This window comes from Lactuca saligna, chromosome 5 (genome assembly GCF_052625555.1).
Source record: "Lactuca saligna cultivar CGN05327 chromosome 5, ASM5262555v1, whole genome shotgun sequence".
Taxonomy (NCBI): Eukaryota; Viridiplantae; Streptophyta; class Magnoliopsida; order Asterales; family Asteraceae; genus Lactuca; species Lactuca saligna.
The window spans coordinates 196,241,166-196,254,958 of NC_136421.1; the positions used below are offsets into that span (position 1 = coordinate 196,241,166).

The window sequence follows — 13,793 nt, forward strand, 5'->3', positions numbered from 1 at the left end:
CAAATTTTTATCTTGTCCAACTGAAGCAGATGATGAAACTAGGATATCGTGTTTCTTAGCTGAGTAATTGGTTCTGTAACCATGACTTAACTGCTCCAAGAATCTCCAACCATCTTCGCTATCTTGCATCATAATGGTGCCGCCAGACGAGGCATTGATCATGGTTTGGTTTGCAGTATCAACTACATCATAAAAGAAACCTACAAGTTTCTATTGAGTAAATTCATGATGATGGCATGAACGTGACAACTCCTTAAGAAGTTCAAATGCATCATGAAATTCTTCATTAGGTTTTTGGAAAAAAATCTTGTATTGCTTTTGTTAATTCCGTTGTTTTACTCTCAGGGTAAAACTCTTGCAAAAATTTAGTTTTTAATTGCTCCCAAGTAGTAAAACTATGGGGCAAGAGAAGTGAACTAATACTTAGCTTTTTCTTTTAAAGTGAATGGAAATAAGTGAAGTCTAAAGGAATCTCTATTAATTTATTGCAGAGTATTCACGTTAGCAATTGCAAGGAACTCACAGAGAGGATTATATGGACCATCGATTTTATGGCCTCTAAAGAAGGGTAAGAAACTAATTAGTTTTGGATTTACTTTCACATGGTGCTCATTTCCTTCTGTGAAGAGTATAAGTGAAGTATCATCATACTCTCCCGGCTGAAAATGAGACATCACAGATTGTCAATTAGTTTGCGGAAAGTAAAGATGAGGATATTGGTTACCATCATTGTAGTAACCTATATTACACTGTTGAATCCAACATTTGGACTCCTTCTGTATTGATTCTCAAAGCCTTGATTCCCAAACCCGTCATTATAGTGATTGTTGCCACCGTTGTGGAAATTCTGGTTGTTGAAGTTATTGTTAAAGTTCCTGTTTCCACTTTGATTGCATTGATTCTATCTATTACCACCATTGTAGTTCTGATTCCAACCAGTTCCATTATCACTTCCATTATAAAATCCCAGTCATCCTCATTACTACTATTATCACCATTAACAAATTAAGGACCAACATTTCTAGGATTTTGGTTTTGATTTCTACCATTTCCACCATTGTGGTTTCCTCTATTGCCTCCCATATTTTGTGACCAATTTCCTCTGTTCCCACCGTTATGACCACAGTTGTTTCTCGTCGGTTATGGTTGTATTGGTGGACTGATATTAGTGTTGTTTAGGAACTGAGGAGCTACTGGTTGAACTAGTGGTGCAGGATTATTGACTACATCCTCATGAACATCGATCACAACTTCTACGACCACATTATCTACATTCATGTTGTTGATGTTCCTTCTGATGATTCAATTTGAGCAAGCCATTCATTTGATTTCCATACCAAACGGAAGTGGTGAAGAACGTCCACTATGTAACGCTCGTTTCAAGTATCAAATCACATTTTTGGAATATTAGTGTTCTAGAATAGAACTCGATAATTTGGGAGCACCAATTCATCGAGTAATGATCAATTATGGGACGCATAATTCAGGACCTACTCGACGATTTGGAAGGCCCAACTCGACGAGTAGGCGTTGTAAAGCAAAACCCTGATTTTTAGGGTTTTCACCCTATATAATCTCCTTAAAACCTTGAGGCTAACCTTCCATCAGCCTCCAAACCCTAAGAATGTCTGTGCTAAACCCTAATCTCCATTTTCTCTCATATTGTGAGCTAGAGTGACTTTTGGAGCTTAAGAAGAAGAAGAGAGTGAGAAGAAGGAAAAGATCCAACAAATAAAGCCCTTAATCTTGACCTTGACCATCTTGTGGACTGTTGCAGTCGAGTTGGAGTTGCACGTTGGGACTTATCTGATCTTTTCTTATTAATTCAGCATTCTTCAAAATGTAATTTTTAGCCTAAGGGCAACAGCAAGGCTTGATGGCGCGGCATGCACTCTCTCATGCATTTTTATGGGGCACTCTATTATTTGAAAATAAAATTGTCGATGTTATGAATTTAAAAACAATTGTTCTTGAGATTTTGTGGTTTATTGGAAATGTTTTGATTATTTAAAAATGAAATATTTCTTTTGGAAAATTGGGTCGTTATAAATGGTATCAGAGTTGGGGCACAGGTCGATGTGTTCGACAGGGACGTCGAACCCTATAATGGAGGGGTGAAGGTGGGTTGCACCTAATCCCACATCGTCTTGGAAGGAGAAAGAAACATTTCCTTATAAGGGGTTTGGATACATTCCTTGTCACAACGTGTTTTAAAGCCGTGAGGGCAGCAGATCCTATAAGAACTCTACAGTTAGGCATTTTCTAGCGGGAGTAGTATCAGGATGGGTGGGAAATCCTCGTGTCGAGTGGCCCAAAGCGGACAATATTGTGATACATTCCAGATGGCGATGTGATCTGATCCTGATGGATTAGATGTATATGCCCATAACTATTATTGGTATGTATTTGACCTAAGAGTAGCATGGTCCATTTGGGTTACACTTCACCGGAACAATTTATATGGATAGTCTTTTGAGAATAGTATGTTTATGATTTATATTAATATATTATAAGTTCTAATATATTAATATGGAATCGTGTTATTTAATTAGTATTGATCTAGAAATTATTTAGAATTAATTTAGTGATCAAAATGTAACTAATTAAATATGGACTCTTATATTTATATAGAGTGAGCAAATGCTTATTTAGAATGGGCTAGGCTTGCATAGAAAGTCTATGGAGATTTAACCCATGGATCTTATGGAAATGAAGGGCCATGGGTATTAGGGTTTATATGAATGTAACCCTAATCCACCACACTATATAATGGGGTTCTTGGCACATGAAATGGCACTAGTGTGTAACCCATAAGAACTTTGCAGTTATGCGTTCTTGGGTGGGAGTAGTACCGGGATGGGTGACCCCTTGGGATGTTCTCGTGCCGAGTGGACCAATGCGGACAATATTGTAATACGTGCCAGATGGGGATGTTACAAGTTGTATCATCTTATTATGAGACCATATCACAATTCATCCTCTAAGGACATCTTAGTGCATTCTTATGACTAAGAAAAGGAGTTGTGAATTGTTGAAACAAATAAATCGAGAAGATAAGTCATACTTCATTCCAAAACAAGTCTTAGAGTCATACTCCAAGAGTGTAACTTGAGTGACACATCTTAAAGAAGGTTTAAAACACTTGTCAAATCTAAGAATTAAATGTGTTCTACGCTTGTACATTTGAAATTGGTAAGTTGTGATGTATTGGATAAAACAAAGACCAACTAAGGCCAATTGTGAAGTATTTGTCCTCAAAAGAATCCTCACTATCTCTTGAATATTTTTTTGTCAACGAATGGGTCTTGCCAAGAGAGTATTTTATGTCAAGAGGACAGTGGGAGTCTAAAAGATCCTGAAAGAGTTTCAAGAACTAATCAAGAATAAAACCTATATTTCATCACTAGCACACGACTCAAGGTTTATAACCTATCGTGTTGACATATTCTTCTTTCTATGCCCATGCCAGCTAAAGTTGGCTATGCATCTGAGTTCTACAAGTTCTCAGTTGTTTGCATAACTACTTGGAAGCAATGGTAGGCCCTTGTGCTGCTAGGTGGAAATAATTTAAGGTTGGACAAGTGCGGTCCATATATGTTTGGATTTGTCGCTAACCTTGTCTTGTGATTATGGTTTTGACAAATTTACATGGATAGAAACACGTACACCATAAAATTTAAGTGTCATAAGGTTTCTCTCCGATTCATGAAAATGATGGTATGGAAACGCTTTCACTAAGTAGATTTTAAGTAGATAGCAATTGTCATATTTGGATTTCTCAAAGTCATTAGTGGAGCATGTGTGGTTAACCAGCACACTAACATAGACTTGTAAGAAATGGAAATGGTCTAAACAATTGAGACTGTGATGACGGCATCCCTTTTCATAGTTCTAAAAATTGTTTAGACACAAATGTGAGCTATGTAAGAAAAGGTGTATGATTTTGATAAAGTCTTATCAAAGGATCTCATATCAGAAATCTGAACTTTGGTAGGAAAGTCAATAAAGTATTAATATTTCGAAGTCCAGCTGATTTTTGGATACATGTCAAAGCTAGTGGGAGCATAAGTGTTATGCTAGTGGGAACATGATAATTATGATAAGTGTTGCAAGTTAGCAATGTTAATTATAGAAAACAAAAGTTTCAATTTGGAAAAGTTGTTTTGCTATAATTAAGGGAGAGGAAATTATACTTCATTTCAATTCTAAAAGCTTAGATTGAGGTTTTAATCATCTATAGTCAAGGTTTTAGATATATATATATATATATATATATATATATATATATATATATATATATATATATATATATATATATATATTTGAGTTAGATGTTGGAATGATTCAACATAAGGAAATTATATATATAAATATAATATATATATATATATATATATATATATATATATATATATATATATATATATATTGCATTCTCAAAATTCGATTATGATTACAGCATCCCTATTCATAATCGAATTGTGAAAACATGGAAAATAAAAAATATTGTAGCAAAAGACTAGTCTAGAATCATGTATTTATGTGAGACATCATGAATCGTGTCCCATATGTTTCGGGTACAGGATCGATTGCATGTGCTATAATATTTATCCTTTCTAAATTTTCCAAATGCCTTGGGGCATTGAGAGGGGAAAAAGTCTAGAATTTGATATGATTAAAATGATTAAGCAATTGTCAAGGGAAATCTAAGGTTTACCAAAGATGTTGCTCGTGGATAGTTGGAAGTATAGTGTTAAATTTGGAAGGACCATATTGGCATATTCTCAAAAGAGGATACTCCTATTCAAAAGTGATAGTCAAAATGGGAATATGGAGATGTCTCTGTAGGTGGAAGTTATTCAATCTATGTAAGATTAGAAAAACTTAATGCAAAAAGGATGTTCAAGCAATGTACTTTGAATATGAGACTTTGTTTTCATGGAGTTTATCTCCATTGGAATATTCTATAATGACCGTTGACAGGTGTTTATGAGTTTTTGCGTAATCATTACAAGAGGATCAGTGCATATAAGTTTGAAATCCAACATATTTTGGTAAATGGTAGGCATTTTGAATTCTTACATTTACAATAAGGATTTGGGATTGTGAAATGAGAATCATTGGAATTATATTCAATCAATCTATTCTAGAAAGTAAATATCATACACAATCATAGTGTGCATACATGGTGTATGGCATGACTATTGTTTCGACAAACATAGTATGCATGCTTAGAGCATGGCATGATTATTGTTTTGATTCAAGTATAAAGTTGTTTAAATTAAACATTATACAGCGAATAGTATGTAATCAATATGGTGATAAATAAATGGTGTTTTATTTATATTCATAAGTTCTGCGACCATATTGAATTCGATTATTATTGTGTTTCACTATGCATGTTTTGACTTCCAGAATAACTAGGTCATTCTTCCAGAATGACTACGTTATTCAAACCATCCACAGTCGATAATACGTTGGAAGTAGGTATTAAGGCAAGACTGTCATGAAGTTGGTTTGTAGATGTCTAAGGTGTTGGACCTAGCGAGAGTTACTACAACATTCATGAGTGCTCATAAGTTCTGAGTATTGGATTAAACCCATGCTCATTTGAATCACTTCATGGATTTTATCACGAGTGATCATGAGACGATAATATATTATATTCTTCAATCCCAGAGATATGACTTGCTGACTATGAGTTGGTTATACATTGATTGCATGAAAATGCATTGGTAACTCGAGGTTATAAAACGTGCCTTTGTGTATGATTCAACAAGTAGTAGAACAAGAATATGAGTTCACGTTTATTAATTTCTTTTACCCTTGGATGGGTAAAAGCGACATATGTGGGCCCCTCGATGATTTAGTGATGACACCCTAAGTGCTTGGCCAAGTCTAGATTGATTTGGTTTTTTTCAATTAGTCAGTCGTCATAAATCAGAAATCAGGAAAAAACAAATGCACAGAGAGAATGATTATAATCCATTTCTCAATCCATATGATATCTAGAATGGAGGAATATATGATCCCTCGTCTAATGGACAAGTCATTGACTAGGTTAGAGTTCGACAACGACTTTAAGAGCTATGATTGCTAGTCGGGTTTTGCAGTCATACGCAATAATAGTTTTAAACTTATCCAAGTGGGAGACTATTGGATTAGATGTCTAACCCCATAACTTTTATTGGTATGTATTCGACCCGAAGGTAGCATGGTCCATTTGGTTTGCACTTCACCCGAACGATTTATATGGATAGTCTTTTGAGAATAGTATGTTTATGATTTATATTAATATATTATAAGTTCTAATATATTAATATGGAATCATGTTATTTAATTAGTATTGATCTAGAATTAATTTGGACTTAATTTAGTGATCAAAAGGTAACTAATTAAATATGGACTCTTTTGTTTATATAGAGTGGGCCAATGCTTATTTAGAATGGGCTAGGCTTGCATGAAAATTCCATGGATAGTCCATGGAGCTTTAACCCCATGGATCTTATAGAAAGGAAAGGTCATGGGTATTAGGGTTTACATGAATGTAACCCTAATCCACCACACTATATAAAGGGGTATTTGGTACACGAAGTGGCACTAGTGTGTGAATAAACAAGAGTGGGAAATTTCTAGTGTGCTTACTACTCTCTCAAGTTATTCCAAGGGTTTTTGGTGATTTGTGATTCCAATTGAGGCTTCCACACTATTGGGGCTAAGCTCTTAAAGTTCAAGACTTTAAGCTTCGACAAGAGGTATGTCATCTAACTAGGATTTGTAATAGAGTTGCTTCATATTATGCTAGTTAGGATTAATACCTTGGAATAATAAATATTTGCATGTATAATAGAAAAAACATAGAGCTAAGGTTTATAGGGTTGCATGTACACCCTAGGAGTGTTAGAATGCTCAAATCCTATCAGATCCCACATCACCTTGGAAGAAGAACGAAACATTTCCTCATAAGGGGTGTGGATACCTTCCTTATCATAACGTGTTTTAAAGTCGTGAGTGCAGCAGATCCAAAAAGAACTCTGTAGTTATGCGTTCTTGGGTGGGAGTAGTACCAGGATGGGTATTAGAGCCTTTGTTTGAGGGATTCGAGCACACTCTCGGGTGTGTAATGACTCAAACTAAGGAAATGGTAAATTTGTAGTCAAAAATAAAAGTTAAAAGCTTCTTAAAATGGAAAAAGAGGACAGTGTAAAGTGCGTGCTCGGTCGAGCCAAGTACATGGTTACCCAATATGTTAGCCGTCTTATACTGATATTTGAGTTATGATAACTGCAAGAATCTTGCTATGTGTATGCTTTCAAAATTGTTTATTGTTAGGGTCGTATAGCCTCATAATGATTGATTTGGCCTTATTTCTTGTTCCTTGTCTAGTTGTGGTCCTAGGGTAGAATCTATTATTCAAAAGTCTATTTGATCATGTTCTGTGTATAATTTGCATGGAAAAGGAAACTTGTTATGATTGAGTTCTGGTTTGATATGGATGGAGAAAATCTTAGGATAGCCTAGGATTTGAGCTATTGCCTATGAGATATGATTTGTTCTGTGACAAATTAGAGTTATCAGGTAGATCCTTGGGGAAGGTGCAGGTAGGTGTGGAAGGTAGTATTGGACCCATAGTACTGAAAGCATAAGACTTGCACCCGAACCAATATTAGATCTGGAAGCTCTAAGAAGAACCAGTATGGGAGGATCCCCTCTTTAGAAATCTTGATCATTATGTTTTATTATATTGCAGTGCGGTATGGTGGTGACACGGTTAGGAGCAGGGGTGTCAGGATCAGGATAAGATCTAGGTCTGTGTCGTGTGTCACTATCGAGCCCATTGATGAGAGGCTGCACGAGCTTATTGCAGCCGAGGTTACGAGGGGCATCCTTGACACTACCCAAGTGATTTTCGGGACGGTAAAGCAAGGGATGATGTAGATTTTGGAGTAGACACTCAGGTCATTCAAAGCCGAGTTAGTTGCAGGCCAGGTCGGGGCCCGAACTCCCTCGTTTCGGGAGTTTAAGGTGTACAAGGAATTCTCCGGGGTAAGGGACCCCATAGTTATCTAATGATGGGTGGTTGATATAAAGAACGCTCAGTGTATGATTTCTTACCCTGATGTCGCAAAGGTGGGTTTTGCTTCGTGGGGATTGAGCCCCGGATTGGTGGGAAGAGGTGACTAACCAGGTGGGAGCAACCGTTGTGGCTGAGATAACATGGGCAGAGTTCGGCAGGCGTTTAAATTTTGGAGTTTGCACCACCCGTTGAGGTGCAATGACTAGTGAGGGACTTTCTTGAGCTCCAGCAGACCACCGAGACTGTGGCGGAGATCACCGCCAAGTTTCAGGAATGAGCACTGTTGATCCCACAGTACGCTACAGACTAGGATATGAGGAGGACGACGTATCATTCCATGTTGAGGGATGATATTCGAGAGTTCATGAGCTTTATATGGTTGAAAACCATGAATAAGATGGTGGAGAAGGCCCATGAGCAGGAGATGGAGTTAGACTTCCACGCTAAGCAGAAGCCTGAGTAAGCACGAACAACAGTAGGTCAGGCTAAAAAGCCTAAGACCTCGGATTCACCCTGTGGGGGCCAGCAGGGTCGTGGTCGGTGTGCCAAGTGCGGTAAACCGCACAATGGGGCTTGTCGAGCAGTAGGCTTGGGATGCTACGCATGTGGCCAGTCGGGCCACGTGATCAGTGATTTCCCCAAGAAGGGCTTGCTTTGTTTCCACTGCAACCAGATCGGCCACAAACAGGTCAATTGTCCGAGGTTGCAGGGAGGAGGATGAGCAGTGGTGGTGCTTACCTCCGCCACACTGAGGAACACTAATGGCCGCCCTGCTAAAGCAGATGCTCCATCGGTAAAGAGCCGCACGTTTCAATTGACTACCGAGGAGGCTCGGGAAGCACCAGACGTTGTGGCTTGTACGTATTTATCTTCTTACTCTATATTGATTTGCATTGCTTATGTATATGTGTTTGTGCTCTTGCATAGTAACCTTTTTGTTCAATGATATGTTGGCTCACATTCTATTTGACTCGGGTGCTACTCGATCATTTGTATCTCTTGCATGTAGCAAGAAGTTTTGGGATGCGCCGAGGACTTTGGATTCCCCGCTTGAGGTTGAGATTGCGGACGAATGCACTTTGAGCATTGCAAGGGTGTATCAAGATTGTGTCCTGAATGTGCTTGGGGAGAGGTTTCGGTTTGATCTGGTCCCAATACCATTGCGAGGGCTAAAGGTGATTGTTGGGACGGACTGGTTGTGGCCAATGGGAATATGCTCGATTGCGAGCACCAACTGGTGAGGGTTCGAACCCCTAGTGGGGGAGATTTGGTTATTCATGGAGAGAGGGCCTCGCAGGGTCCAACCATTTGTTCATTTGCGAGGGCTAGAAGACTTCTCCATCAGGGTTGTTCGGGATGTTTGGGATACATCTCAGATACGAGGGTTGAGCCTATGATAGATTTGGGTTGTGTGCCAGTTGTACAAGATTTTTGGGATGTCTTTCCCGAAGAGTTTCCATGGGTGCCACCGGAGAGGCAGGTAGAGTTTTTCATTGATTTGGTACCGGGTGCCACTCCGATTGCTAAAGCACCGTACCAACTGGCTTCACCCGAGATGCAGGAGTTGTATATGCAGCTTCAGGTGTTGCTAGACCAAGGGTTTATTTGTCCGAGCAGTTCCCTGTGGGGAGCATCGATCCTGTTCATGAAAAAGAATGATGGATCACACAGGATGTGTATTGATTATCGAGAGCTGAACAAGTTAAAGGTGAAAAATCATTATCTGCTTTCAAGGAATGATGATGTGTTCGATTAGCTATATGTTGCATCTTGGTTTTCCAATATTGATATTTTGTCGTGGTACCATCAGATGAGGATTCAGGATGAGGATATACCAAATACAGCTTTCAAGACTCGGTAGGGGCACTATGAGTTTGTGGGATGCCATTTAGGCTCAGCAATGCCCCAGCAGTGTTCATGGATCTCATGAACAAGGTGTGTACCGATCTTGGATTTGTCAGTGATCGTGTTCATTGATGATATCCTGGTCTATTCTAAGACCAAGGAGCAGCATCAGAGGGAGGTACTGGAGACACTCAGGACAGAAATTCTATATGCCAAGTTCTAAAATTGTAATTTACAGTTGCGAGAAGTGCGGTTTTTGGGATACATTGTCAACCAGGAGGATATTTCGATTGATCCAGCCAAGGTTGAGGCAGTGATGAGGTGGGAAGTACCGAAGAATGCATCTAAGATCTATAGCTTCTTGGGTTTAGCAGGCTATTATCAGAGATTCATCCCAGATTTCTCCAAGATCGCTGCACCATTGACCCGTTTAACCAAAAAGAATGTGACTTTTTGGTGGGGCCCAGAACAACAGGCGGCCTTTAAGACCTTGAAGCAGAGGTTATGTAAGGCACCGATGCTATTACTACCTGAGGGGATGAACGATTTGTCAGTGTACTATAATTCATCGATCTTAGGGCTAGGGGCAGTACTAATGCAGAGAGGGCATCTGATCGCGTAGGCCTCGAGGAAGTTGAAGCCTCATGAGGAAAATTACCCCACTCATGACCTGGAATTGAGGGTAGTGGTGTTTGCCCGAAAAATCTAGAGGCATTACTTGTATGGGGTGCGGTGCACCATCTTTACTGAGCATAAAAGTTTGATGTATTTTATGGATCAACAAAACCTCAACGTGCAACATAGGAGGAGATTGGATGTACTAAAAGGTTATGACTGTGAGATCTTATACCATCCAGTGAAGGCCAACGTGGTGGCTGATGCTTTAAGCCTCAAGACAGTAGATTCCCCATTTGGGATCGTTTGTTTGAGGATGACATTGATCTCTCCATTGTTGGATATGATCAAGGAGGCTCAATTAGAGGGTTTGAAGAGAGAAAATTGGAAGTTAGAGCATATACGGGTTTAGATTCCTTTGTTTGTCCGGGATGGTCAGAGTCTCTTGACCAAGTATGGCCGAGTGTGGGTTCCAGCATCTGGAGGACTGAGACATAAAATATTGGAAAAGGCATAGAAGTCCAAGTTCTCTATACATCCAGGGGCTAAAAAATGTATAGAGACTTGAGCCTCGGTTACTAGTAGCCCTGCATGAAGCTGGAGATCGCCTACTTTGTGGAGCGGAGCTTGACCTACCGGAAGGTCAAGGACGAGCATCAACGGCCTCATGGAAAGGTTCATCCACTACCCATTCTCATGTATAATTGTGAACAGATCACCATGGATTTCATCACAAAGTTACCGAGGACGGTGAGTGGTGTTGATATCATATGGGTTATTGTGGATAGATTCACGAAGAGTGCCCACTTTATTCCAACCTCTGAGAGCACCTTCACGGAGAAATTAGCGGATATTTATTTGCAAGATGTGATGGTTAGGCACGAAGTGCCATTTTCAGTCGTCTCCGACCGGGATGTTCAATTCATATATAGGTTTTGGAAGACGTTCCACGAGGAACTGGCCACTCATTTGCATTTCAACACGACATACCACCCCCAGACAGATGGCCAGAGCGAGAGGACAATCCATACACTTGAGGACATGCTTCGGGCATGAGTGTTGGATTTTGGAGGAAGTTGGGATACATACCTCCCACTAGCAGAGTTTTCATATAACAATAGTTATCATTCTAGTATCGACCGACCCCTGTTTGAGATTTTGTATCATCGGAGGTGTAAGACCCCTATTTGTTGGGGCGATAATGGACATCGAGTCATGGGGATCACTGAGTTAATGCTTAGGACTACCAGGTTGATTCAGCAGGTGTGTGACTGGATGCGATTTGCATAGAGCCGTCAAAAAAGGTATGTTGATCGGTGTCGATCGAATCTTGAGTTCCAGGTGGCGGACTTTGTGTTACTGAAGTGTGTTACTGACGACGCTGCAGTTATATCTTTGAATGACATTCAGGTGGATGAGATCCTAAACTACATTGAGCAGCCCATGGTGGTTTTAGATAGGAAATTTAAGCTCCTTCATAATAAATAGGTGAAGCTAGTGAAGGTGCATCGGAAGCACCAAAGGGGATCTGAATGGACATGGGAACTGAAGGATGAGATGCGAGAGTACTAACCGGAATAATTCTCATCAGAAGACTTTGAGGGTGAAGTCTAGTTCAAGTGGGGGAGATTTGTAATGCTCATTTGAGGTATCAAATCACTTTTCGAATATTAAGGTTTTAGACTAGAACTCAACGAGTTGGGAGCTCCAACTCATCGAGTAAAGATCAATTGTGGGACGTGAAATTCAAGACCCACATGATGAGTTGGAAGTCCCAACTCGACGAGTAGGCGTTGTAAAGGAAAATCACAATTTTTAGGGTTTGCACCTTATATAATTTCCTTAAAACCTTGAGGCTGACCTTCCATCAGCCTCCAAACCCTAAGAACGTTTGTATTAAACCATAATCTCCATTTTCTCTCATATTGTGAGCTAAAGTTATTTTTGGAGCTTAAGAAGAAGAAGAGAGTGAGAAGAAGGAGAAGATCCAGCAAACAAAGCCCTCAATCTTGAGCTTGATCATCTTGTGGACTACTGCAGTTGAGTTGGAGCTGCACGTTGGGACTTATCCGATCTTGTCTTATCATTTCAGCATTCTTGACAAGTTACTTCTTAGCCTAATGGCAAGGGCAAGGCTTGAAGATGCGTTATGCACTCTCTCGGGCTTTTTAATGGGACTCTGATATTCGAAATAAAATTGTGGATGTTATGAATTTGTAAACAATTGTTCTTGAGATTTTGTGGTTTATTGGAAAGGTTTTGATTATTTAAAAATGAAAATTTTCTTTTGGAAAATTGGGTCAATAAACGCTATGTCTTGTATACATGAACCGGTGTGCCTGTACCAAAAAAAATAAACCAAACATGAAATACAAACAAGAATTAAAAATGAAAATAAAAAACTATAACTACTTAAACACAATAGTTCAAGTGCACAATCTCCCCAGAAAGGGCGCCAATTTTTTGATCAATGTTGTTTTCTCAATCAAAAATAAACCAACTAACCTACATAGATAGGGTAAGTCGGGTCGAATCCAAGAAGAGATTGTGGTCAAAATTTGGGTTATAGTAATCAATGAAAAATAACTAATACTCATAATTATCACAAAAAGGATTTAAACTTAGAATAAACCAACAGGCTTGTAAATTTTTTAATTAAAATGAAACTCTCAATGATAATTTTAAGGTACTCTAAGTTCAGTTGTCAGACAGTTCAGATTCACACACTTTCTTCCCTAAAATCTTGGTTCAATTACTTAGATGTAATCGGCATTTATTATCTTTTAAAATAGAGTTATTGGTACATGATATGTTTATTCAACTAGTTGTCTTACTCCCTATGTCTAATTGGATTCTAAACAATTAGTGAATTGTCAATAAAGTGCCTTGAAAATACCTATTACAATATTAAGCATTCAATATTGCAAGTTGGAATAATACATGTGGATTCAACCAAGTGTCTTTGTTCCTAAACTACTTGAACTTGGAACAATTGGTGAATTGACAATGTATTATTTTAGTTATGAACTCAAACAAGTTCATACAATCCAATTTAAATTATTATCAATAAGAGATTATCATGTAACCACAAAATAACAATTGAAATTAACTAGAACCAAGTAACAATCAAGTGTGTTCATCTGAAAGCCCTAAACATCCCCGGAAGTAACCTAATGGTTTAGCCTTCCATTGAGTTCATAAAAAATTTAACTTCGATGAAATAAATAAAATGCATAATAGAATTCATAAACAAACT

The 13,793-nt window shown here is 38.7% G+C and overlaps 1 non-coding gene across 1 annotated transcript; it reads left to right on the plus strand.

The window, feature by feature from the left end:
• The first annotated feature begins 220 nt into the window (after nt 1-220).
• Nucleotides 221-326, plus strand: LOC144999231 (small nucleolar RNA R71). The gene has a single exon (XR_013660749.1). It is a non-coding gene; the product is annotated as a small nucleolar RNA R71 (small nucleolar RNA).
• The last annotated feature ends 13,467 nt before the right edge of the window (nt 327-13,793 follow it).